At 39.6% G+C, this 12,314-nt stretch overlaps 1 protein-coding gene across 17 annotated transcripts in view; it reads left to right on the top strand.

The window, feature by feature from the left end:
- The window catches only part of mycbp2 (MYC binding protein 2), a 306,540-nt gene that overhangs the window by 128,440 nt on the left and 165,786 nt on the right, over positions 1 to 12,314 (top strand). The window lies entirely within an intron of this gene.

The raw sequence follows: 12,314 nt of genomic DNA, 5'->3' as shown, positions 1-12,314 counted from the left end.
CATAAAAAGCCCCAAAAAATAATCTTTAAAAAACAACAACAAAAAAAAGTAACATTCACACTGCAAAAACTGCTTACCTAATAAAATGTCTTATTAATATTATATCAAGATCAAAGCATCTAGTTGGTTGCTCTGACATGATCACCAAAGAGTACCGGAGCATGGATGGGGATATCCTGTCCAATTTCAGTGATTTTAGCACCACCTGTGGTCAGTGTTGTAGTACTCGGGTCCGACCCTTTAGCTAAATTTAGAGACTTGTGACTTGAGTTGGACTTGCGCACTGAATTACTCGAACTTGGACTCGGACACGTACATTCAAACCATTCAGACTCAACTTTTTTGTGATTTCATTAGGTTATAATTGTAATATGTCATTAGAATATTATTTGGTGTATTATTTTAATTTCTAAATTATTTTCAATATTAAAGGGATATTCCGCCATTTTTGGAAATAAGCTAATTTTCCACATCCCCTCGAGCAAAACAATTGCTATTTACCTTTTCCCTGTTCATCCAGGCATTCTGTGAGTCTAGCATAACTGCTAGAAATCATTAGCTAAGTTAGCTAGTCAACCTGGTTAGCATTGTAAGTATAGTTACCATTGTTACCATAGTTAGAATTTTTAGCATAACTGCTAGAAATCATCAACTAAGTCAGCTAATCAACCTGGTTAGCATTGTTAGTAGAGATGCACCGATAGATTGGCTGGTGACCGGAATCGGCCGATTTTCACGTGATCGGCCATGACCGGCCGGTCAGTCTGAGGGCGCTTTCACACCACTAATTCGATTATTTGGTCCGCTTCAGGCAGTGAAATTGTTATTATGTAGCATATAGACTCCAGTGAGGTCTGCTTTCACACCAGAAAACGAACCAAAATTAGTCTGATTGATTTTTTTCTCAATGTTTATCTTCCGGTAGAAATCGGCGCCAATTTTGACTCACTATTTTGACCTACAGTCTATGGTTTGGACCCCAGTTCGCGTTCTCACCAGAGGGACCGCACCAGAGGTCTACTTTTGGTGCGGAGTCAAGCGGACCGAGACCTCCTCTTTTTGGAGGTCTCGGTCCGCTTGTTTTGGTGCGCACCCGAGTGCGATTAATGCTTTCACACCACCGAAAACGAACCAAACTAAGAGGTTTTGGTACGAATGGACCGTTTGGTGCGCACCAAACGATGTTGGTGTGAAAGCACCCTGAGACATGCCGATTTTATGCCGGTCAAATGCACCCGCACGTACTTGTAACAACATCACTTATATTAGCTGAGTTAGCAAAGTTTGATGAAGCTAGCAAAGGCCAACAGTCAGGGCTGGATAAAGCGCTAATACTGAGTTTTTCTATGCAGGAAAAGCTGTGCCTTATTGCGTGGAATTTGCTAAGCTGTCACTTCAGGTTACAGCGCTCATCTCCGCCTGCCCCTGCCGCTAATTGCGTGCCCACAGCTGAACCTCAAGCACTGTCAACAAGCAGCGACATAGCATAATTATACTGCACTTGAGGCGAGACATGGCAGGAATAAACATTTTTATTCGGTTTGCCACCTTAGCATGTATTCTTTCGCACTACTACAACAACAAAGTCCGATTTACACATTTAGAGGTTTATTTCATTACCTTTTGTCTACCGCGACCGTGATACAAAACATATCATGTGTGGTGTCGTTGGAAAGCTGTGTTTCTCCTGCATGACGTTATGGCATCCAAATATGGACACTTCCTTTGTATCCGCAAGCAATCGCGAAAGTTCAAAGAAGAGTGTAGACTGAGAATTGCATGTCATTGGCTTTGTTTGAAGGCTGTTTTCTCAAAATCATTTTTTTTGTAATTTTCCAACATCTCAGCCTATGTAGCACCTACATACCAAATTATCCAGTTATACACTTATCAGTAGCCTATTCTGAAGATATTTACAGTGGATATTGGATGTGAGAAGAAAAACATAGGTGTTCCCACAGTGCATTTCTATTAAGGCCAGTTCAAACCAAAGATTCGCGACGGTCTGAGACGGTTGCGGAGAGCAGTTGCGGCGGTGTGAATCAAAAGTTGCAAGCAGTTGCAAGCAGTTGCAAGCCGTCGCTAAACATTCAACATGTCAAATCTTCGTTGCAGAGTTTTAGAACGTTGCTGGTTTTTAGAATGTTGCAGCTCGTCTCGTCGCGGATCTTGTGTTTGAACTGGCCTTTAGGCCAGCCATTGATAAGTTGATAAAATTTCTATATTAACATGTTGTATTAAAGAAAAGATAGAAAATAACTCTTTGTGTGTGCTGTAAAGTGGTAAGAATAAATAAAATCGGAATCGACTAAAATCGGTATCGGCCGGTCAAATTCTATGAAAAATCGGAAATCGGAATCGGCCAAAAAATTGCAATCTGTGCATCTCTAATTGTTAGCATAGTTAGCATTTTTAGCATTACTACTAGAAATCATTAGCTAAGTTAACTAATCACCCTGGTTAGCATAGTTAGCATTGTTAGCACTTTTACCATAACTGCAAGAAATCATTAGCTAAGTCAAGGATACTTAAATACCCAAGATGAAGCAGCTCAGGCTTTTACAATGGGATGGAATGGTACACACTTCCTGTCTCCTAAATACGCGTGTCATAATGCTTCGACAGAACATTCCATTTGTTTATACTTGATGCCCTTGTGGCACAGAAAAGGTTATTGTATGGTTATGTTACATTATAATATGTAAGGGATAACGGCCGATGAGGTGACCGGTTCGATGGAAATAATGGCTCGGTGGAGGTCTAGAACTCCGGCGACGTGCGAAGCACGGAGACGGAGTTACCTCCGCCGTGCCATTATTTCCATCGAACCGGTCGACCTCGAAGGCCGTTATCCCGCTTATCTCCCGTTTGTTTTCATAACCTGTATATTTAGAACATAGTTTTATTCCACCGTTGCGTCCGTTAACATCGCTAAAACTGTCTTGACTGTGGGACTACTTTCCGCCACATATCAACTTTCTACTTGCAGGCAAAACTGCAGTTACTAGTTCTAAAATGGATGGTTGCTATGGCCAAAGGCCAGTCGTTAGTTCTAAATGTCTGGTTGCTACGGCCAAAAGCCAGTCGTTAGTTCTATCTCTCCCGTTGTCAAGCGGGCATATCCCAGGATTCTGATAAACTTTAACTTTGAAAGATCGCTACTTTTATAGCCTAAATGGCATCCAACTAGCTACAATCCACCTCCGTCATATGCTACAATGTTACTATGGTTCTGCACGTCTGTATTTCAGCTTGGATGCAACATGACAGTTCATTTAAACTTCGCAGAGTTTGGCGAATTGATATTCAAGTGTGATACGGGAACTACTTCAAAGGTAGCAGGTTATACGAAGTTAATGGCCACCCCATCAGGCAATCAGAGAAGAGAATTCCATTGTTGAGGGAGATAAATATATATAATGCTACATAACAGAGATACATTATATCCACCATTGTATTCAGGAGAAAGAGCCTGTTAACATGGTATAACCAGAGACGGTTGAACAAGTATATATAAGTATCTTTGGTATAACATACAATTTATAAGGTTGAGGAGGACACACATAGGCCGATATATAAATATATATATATTTTCAATTTAACCCCTAAAAACTAAACAAATACCAATTAATCAAGATTAATCTAATTTTCCTCCTTCTGTTGTAAATACAGAATAACCTAGAGTGTATTTGAGACTCACAATGTTGTCATCTACTCAGTGGAAAAAAAAAAAAAAAATTCATCACCTTTCTTTCAGAAGTTATAATCAATTTACTCATGAAGTTGCAGTAACAACTATAATTTTTAAAGAGTAGAATGTTTTCATTCCCCGATTTGACATTTGCCCCAAAAATACAGATAATGGCCCTGTAACAAAAAATAAGATGTTTTACCATCTAAGCAAGATACAACGCTTAATATGGGGGCTAAATCAAATGTGTGGAGGAAAGGCAAAAGCTGATGTACAATATAGCTGATGGTGACTGCTTCTCTGTGTGCTACAGTGGGTATAGTAAGTATTCACACCCATGCTAAAGTTGACTAAAAAGAGGAATATAAAATCATCTTTTGAGAATTGATTGTAATGCCTTAATTCAAAAAATGAGTTAAAATCAAACCGCTAAGGACACTAATTTTCTTTGTGATTGAAGAATGTATCGTAAATAGATAAATGTTCTTCCTTAAATACAGGTTGCATAAGTAATTGAACCCTATGTTAAATTCCCATAGGAGCAGGAGGATTTTTTATATGTTTTTATTTTTAAAGGCCAGCTATTTTATGGATCCAGGATATTATGCATCCTGATAAAGTTCCCTTGGCCTTTGAAATTAAAATAACCCCACATCATCACATACCCTTCACCATAGCTAGAGATTGGCATGGTGCTTTTTCCAGTTAGCCTATTAGCCTGTTTGATTTGCATTGAGCTCAATGAGCATCAAACAGGCTAATAGGCTAACTGGAAAAAGCACCATGCCAATCTCTAGCTATGGTGAAGGGTATGTGATGATGTGGGGCTATTTTAATTTCAAAGGCCAAGGGAACTTTATCAGGATGCATAATATCCTGGATCCATGAAATAGCTGGCCTTTAAAAATAAAAACATATAAAAAATCCTCCTGCTCCTATGGGAATTTAACATAGGGGTCAATTACTTATGCAACCTGTATTTAAGGAAGAACATTTATCTATTTACGATACATTCTTCAGTCACAAAGAAAATTAGTGTCCTTAACGGTTTGATTTTTACTCATTTTTTGAATTTAGGCATAACAATCAATTCTCAAAAGATGATTTTATATTCCTCTTTTTAGTCAACTTTAGCATGGGTGTGAATACTTACTATACCCACTGTATATTCTACTATGAAAACAAGAACAAAGACACTGGCACAGTTGTTAGGTTTGCAAAAGGAAAACAATGTTTTTTATTTTATTTAGAAATGTCTCAAACAACTTCATATTTGCTGTCGGTTGCAGTCGGTTGCTTCCACCCCAGTTGCACGTACTTGTCTCCAGCCATCTGGGGGGGGAAAAAAGCAAGTCTGAGAGTGAATAGGTTGTTTAGCTTTATTATACATCACTTCCACATACTCTTAAGCCCAATTCACACCAAAGATTCCCGACGCGACGAGACGGAGTTGCAGCGGTATGAATTAGAAGTTGCACGTAGTTGCAAGCAGTCGCAAGCCGTCGCAGAGCATTAAACACGTTGAGTCGCAGTCGCAAGGTTTTAGAACGTCGCAGCTCGTCTCGTCGGGACGCTTTGGTCTGAACCCTACTTTAATCGCAACCAACCATAACTCTTTTCACTAAGTAGGCTACTTGGAGGACTCACAGCTTCGAGAGGTAATATCAGCTCTCACTACTTATTCCCTTGACTAAACTTCAGGTTTCAAGCAAACATTGATTCATGAACATACAGTGGGTACGGGTTGAGAATGCACCTTTTCCCGCGGGACTCCCGAAGAGAACCCGTAGGCTGTCGAGACGATTTTTTTCGAGGCTAAGGCAATGTACCCAAACAACCACCAGGTGGCAGAAAGTTTCAACCCGCATTTCCATTGCATTTAATGACGAAGACCGCATATCCGTCTCATTTAATCATTAAAATGAAGGTGATGACTGGCGAAATTAATCAAACGACGTTTCAATAAACGATTGTTTAAATGATTGAAAATGATTTTAGAAAATCGCCAATAGGCCTATCAGAAGGAAATAGCCTTCAATTCAACCTAAAAGACTCGATAGGCAACCTTAGATTAATTCATTAATTCATTACGGTTACAAGACCGCATTTCCGTGAATAGGCTATTGTTGTCAAGGCGAACACGAAAGAGATGGACAAGATGGACATTAGGCTACATTTATATGCTAGGAATACTTAATAATGTTTATAGGCTATTTTAAAAGGCAGGCATGCGTTCATTTTAACCGGCGATGCTGGGTACATGTAGACTACCCAGCACTTTTTATCACAGATTTTGTCCCCACCACTTTTGACAACTGAAAATAAAATGTATTTAACAGAAATCTCTTTAATACATGCTTACGCTTGTCACTTTACTTATAACCGTAGGCTACATGCACGGAGAAGATCGCGCATTTAGTAACATTGTAACAATGGATGGTCAGATATGCGATAGGGCCGTGAGGGTGATTCATTGTAGCCTAACCATCTAGTAGTAGCCTAGGCCTAGCTCCGCAAAATAAATGTCTAGCAATTTATAGTCTATATCTCGGAATGCATGTTCATGTTGTTTCAGAGATAGGCATAGACTAGCCTACCGTAGGCTACTGTGCGTCAAGCTATAGCCTACGACAGCATTTTATCATGTGGTGAATTAATGACTAACGTCAGTTTAACATGTCAGAACTTTTGATCGCCGTTTCAAGTGCATGCCGCGAATATCAAATAAACTCGACTGGCTGAATCCCTTATATTTGTTGGCGACTGTTACTGTAATATATTCAAAGCCATGCACTGGTAAGGCATGGCAGGATACGACCGGATAAACGACCAATATTTCGTTTCACTGTCCTCCTCTGCTCACAGCGCAATTTCGAATAGCCACGGAGATTAAACGATTTAAGCTTTGTAGGCTACTATTTCGTAGAGGGCCTATAGGTATTAACTTTGAAAAATGTCTCTGCCCCCCGCGAAAGTAGGCATAGCCTACATTTTCATGAGGATTGTTCTGCAAACTAAAGCATACTAACTAGGAATAAGCGTTCCTACACTAGGATAATCACCACCGCTGTGGCGCAAGTGGTTAGAGCGCCTACTCTACATGATGGCGACCCGGGTTCGCTTCCCGCTCTGTCATATATTCCGAAATCCGCTAGTGAAAGAACAAATTTGCTCTTGAGATGTATATATTAACGAAATTAAAGATGTTTTAGTTTTGCGAATCTTTGTTATGTTCGCGATATCTGCTGAAAAGAGCTAGCCTATATTTTTTTCTACATTTAAAGTTAACTTCTATGTGTTCGTGGATCAGCATTCACACACATTTTCACATTTACATAATTAGTGTCAGGCTCAGTGACACGGAGGCAGTCGTCCTCAATGCGCATAGGTGAAGAACTGGTTAGACGAGTGTGGGGGAGGGGGAATGATCGCATAAGACAATTGCTCTTCATGAAGCTGTTACAATGGATAGTGTAGGCTATTATGTACGTAGGCCTAAAGTGCTGCGCCGACATCGGCCGTCATCTTTAAGCGTCATTGTCCGAATCCAATGGAGACTGAAAGTTGGTACAAAAATAACTGGGATGAAGTGGTAGGCCTACAAAAGTAAATGTTTCAACACAAAGTCGATGCCACTGCTCAGGGTGAAAGCCTAAGGCAGCGATTCCCAAACTTTTTATTATAAGGCACCAACCTCAACATCTTCATCTAGGCTTTAAGCCACACGCTAAAAAGGCAACACGGGTAAAAAGGCCCTCGTTTAAGACACGACCACACAACAGCATATGCTCATTCCCACGCAACATTTCGAGTTTATCTTTCTGAACGTGAGCTACAGTAGATTGAGCGCTATGACAAGTCAAGTCATGCCCTATCCGGGACATTCTAAAACGCTTAACGTGGCTTAAGGGCGGAAAACAACGGTCAATCATCACCAAATTTCTCATGACCATATATTGTCATGGACACTTAAACCTGTCAAAAAAAACTAAACCGTAATCCAACGATTATAGAATATCTCACATTTAGGATACGTTGTCTTCCTCATTGGCGCGTATGGCGAGAAAAAGGCTTTGGTTTAATTTATCTAAACAACGATGTCCACCAAATTCTCTCTCATATTGCTCATCATAGGCTAATCACTTTAAACGATATGGCTAAATATAGGCCTATCGAACCCAAACTCAAATTATTATGGACGTTATATGTCATGAAGCGTTTCTGCCCCATTGAAAGGAAAAAGCTTAACGTGGTTTAATGCAACTAAACAACGATCATTGATCACCAAATTTCTCTCTCATATTACTTCTGATAAGCACATCAAACTATCAAAAGCTCGGACCCAAACTCCATGGACGTTATCTGACATAAGCATAAGCATAGGCCTAGAAAGGAAAGTTCTCCGCGCTTCTGTTGTGCGACAATCTGGTGCAACCAGGCCAGGACAGAAGTATACAACTATGATGAACAACTTATGTATACGACTCTGATGAAGACGTTTGTAATTTCGAAACGTTAGTCAATGTTTTGCACATTTTAAATAAATACAAAAGAAGACATCTGCGTTGCACCGGCATTCCTCTTCTTTTCATACAAAAAGGCTTAACGTGGAATAAGTTTGGAAAACAACGACCAATTATCACCAAATTTCTCTCTTATATTACTTCTCATAAGCACATAATACTCTCAAAATATCGAATCCCAATTCCAATAATTATGGACGTTATCTTAATTTTCACGTTAAGCTTTTTCTGTTAAGAGTTTTAGAATGTCCCGGCAATGCTGTAGCCGATTTCACAGCGCAGCAGAGCGCGGGGTTAAATGTAACATGCACTTTTTATGTAGATGTAACACATAGGCCTAAGCCTTCTTAAACGGCATGCTTTAGAAAGTTAACGTAATGGAAATGTACAAAATAACTAGCCTACTTTTTGGCTAGCAAAGGCAGCCCCGCTTAGCTAATTGTCCTAAACATTGCGTTCGTTTTTGTGACTTAGCCTATGAAGCATATCCGTGATAAGTTGAGCAGACACTGCTGTTTCATTGAAAGAAGGTAGGCATCAGGGCGGTCTTATGTTGCCCCCCTGCGGTTGCAGTTTTAATTACAATACTGCACCTTCGGGATTCCCGATGTGCGGGAAAAAAAGGAGCATTCTCAACCTGTACCATCTGTATAATAAGTAAGGAGATATGAACACATCTAAACAGCATAGGCCTACACACATATGTGGATTTTACTGCAGTTGCTAAATGTAGTCTGGCTAAGATAAATGGGTATACCACCTCCAGACAAATAGCCGAATTCCCACCCAGCAGTGAGCAGTGAGCACCCTCCTACTGTATCATCCAAGAAGGCAATCTGACTGCCTCAAAGCTAAACAATACTTAAACACACTTATCACGTATCACGAATCATGCATGCATGCACACAAAGATGAATTTATTTATTGACTGCTGTTTTCATCATGAAAACAGCAGTCAATAAATAAATTCATTAAGTTAGGCTACACCATTGGTGATCAAGACTTCAGGTAATGTTGTTGTCAGCCAAGCTAAGCAACTTAGCTGCAAACAAACAACAGTAGGCTATATTATGCTACATCTTTCAACGGAATAACAGGTTTTCTTGACAATAAAATACCTTTTCCTTGTACTTGACATAAAGTTAGGAGTCAGGAAGCACGGGAGTGAATTTTATCAGGGACATAAGCCAATGCAAGCAGCCTTTTCTGGTGCTTACCAAAATTACAGCTAGTTCCTCCAATATTTATTTACGTGACAAACATCGTTCAAAATAGAAGAAATCTTCTAAGTGCCAGTCCTAGTATGTCTCTAATCTTGGTTGACATATATTAATCCACCAAAAATGACTGAAATTAATGACTTTATAAAGATTACGGTGTGCTAAAATACCAGCTTTCATGATCAGATGTGTTTGTTATGGCCATACACAAACGATGTAATTACAGGCAAAAATAACTTTTACAAACGATGTTGGTGTAGGCTAATATATAATAATAACGTAAAAAGACTTATTTTTACCTTAGTTGATCCAGCAGGTTCTCCTCCAAGATGTTCCCCCTATCTCTTTCAGCTGAAGCAAACGTTAGCCTACTTCAACTCTTTATTTTTCTTTCACGTAGTTAAAGAAATTCGCGCCATACATTCCTTAACCGATTATATCTAGACGTAAAGTTTATGGTGTGGTGTTTATGAGGCAGTTCTGATAAACAAAATCGGATGAAGTATGACGGAGAAATTAGACTGAACGTTATGGGTGCTGGGGTACAGAAATTAGAATGGGCCACCGTGCAAGGGCGAACCTGCATCTGATTGCGTGCCTGCGGATTACAGAAACAGCCAACACAAGTGACAAACAAAGTCGTTTTTCTCCTTAATTGCTTATTTAAAAAAATACCAAAACAGTGTCAGAATGTGAAAAACATGTGATGTACAGAAAAAGCATTAAAGGGATAGTTCGGGTTTTAAGACACAAAGTTATATGGGTTCCTTGTCAGCAACGTTGTGCATCAGCACTGACTTACCCCCCGACAGCATCCTGTGAGCCGAGATCCAGCCGGTTTTTGATGCTGAAGAAAGTAGTCCGGCAAGTTGCTGGGGTCACGAAAGTAAAGTGTTTTTCTTCTCAAAACCATATGCGTTCAAAAGAGTGATATATTTGCACCACAAAAACGTTGTCCAGGAAAAATTCAAACCTCGTTATCACTTGGCACTATTTTTCTCGATTCCTATCACTGCGCGCTACTGACAGCTGGACAACGTTTTTGTGGCATGCCAAGTCCAAAAGTGTCCTGATTTGACACAAAATCACCCATTCTGCGCACAGCTTTATGCACCCTTGGCTCACAGAGAAATGTCTCAGGAATTCTTCATTTAGTACATGGCAAACCATAAAAAGCACTCAGAGAGCACAGCTACCTCCGCCTGCATTGTTCTTCCTAGGTTATCATACATTTGAACCTAAACTATTCAGATCGCCACCACGTGGCCATACCATGCCATTACACCAGTAAGCTAAATAAATAAACGCCGACAGAATCCCGACGGAATTACAGATCACTCCCAAAATGTAATAATTTCTTCCTTGGGTCATGTCCGACCTTCCCTGAAAATCACATCGAAATCCATCCATCACTTTTTGAGTTATCTTGCTAACAGACAGACACAGACACAGACACAGACGCCGTCCGGTCCCCGATGAAAACATAAACCTCCTTGGCGGAGGTAAATAAACAGCAAACCCTATCGAATATGAGGATGTACTGTAAAGCATGTCTCTGTAGAATAAGTGGTTCCTGAGTAATCTGGCTTTGAATTTGCAACACATTTGGCAAGGTTTCCAATTTAGGGCCATAATTCTAACATATTCTAAAATATACTATTGGACTGCAAAAATAGCTTATCTAATACAATTTAACCAAGTATACTGTATCAAGGTTAAAAAATAGTTGGTATTGTTTTCAGTATAAAGAGACTTACCTAGTGCTTTTTTTGTGAAATTATTTGACTTTATTTAAGAAAGGTTTGACTTATTGTAAGCCATCTCGTCCTGAAGACAAGCAAATTTGTATGCCAGTGCGCTAAGCAAATTTGTCTGCCAGTGCGTTGAGTAAATCTGTCTTGATTAGACTCCTTAAAATAAGTCAAAATAATCTTTTGAGAAAGCGCTAGATGCGTCTTTTCATACTAAAGACAATGGCAAATAGATTTTTTTATTTTAATTAGGGCTGGGCAAGTTAACGCATTATAATCACGTTAACTCATCAATCAATTAACGCCGATAATTAATTCAATCAATATAATAATTTTATCGCGCATTAATGCAATTTTTATTATCTATTTTATACTGTAAAAGTCTGTTGCTCACAGGCTGGTAAAAGTATGTTGCCAACTGCTGCCGTGCTTACAGGAACCGGGAAAGGAAAACAATTTTGGCAGATAAACAAACCAACAAACATGGAGCAGGGTAGGCCAACGGAACTTTTACATGGCTAATTTCATTCAAGTTCTTTCAGACGGCGCAATCGACAAAAGCAAAGTTATTTGTAATCACTGCTAACTTGAATATTCGTATTACCGAATTGATAATAAGCTAATTTTCATTCATTGTTGACATGGAGGCTCAGGCAGCTCCGGGACCTGATGAACATGGCGCTAAAAAGCACAAACGAGTGCACAAGTTGCAGCCGTGAGGACAGGGAGCAGCCACGAGAAGTGATTGGTCGTATAAAATGAAAGTGGCTGATGTCTGGGTTACACAAACAACAACTAATTTGTTATGTTTTCTTGATGACCTATAGGCCTAATAAAAATAATTTTGACATTATACCAGGCTAGGCTTATTACAACAAGTATTATGGGAAGATCTGACCACAAGGCTTTACCAAAAAAGTGTGTGTAAAATAAGATTTACATTTGTATTTGTTTTGATTAGCTACATTGTTTAAAGGTTGGGTATGGAATTCGCAAAACAGCCGGCAGATTTTGAACATACACAACTCAAGTCCCTCCTTCCATGGGCGCGCATTCATGCACGAGAATATTATTGGCTGGAGTTTTTCGAGCCCTGCCCGTTCCACAGATGATTGACGTGTTTAATTTC

The sequence above is a fragment of the Sardina pilchardus genome, chromosome 4, assembly GCF_963854185.1.
Source record: "Sardina pilchardus chromosome 4, fSarPil1.1, whole genome shotgun sequence".
Lineage (NCBI taxonomy): Eukaryota > Metazoa > Chordata > Actinopteri > Clupeiformes > Clupeidae > Sardina > Sardina pilchardus.
This window is presented reverse-complemented; position numbering and strand designations above follow the sequence as displayed.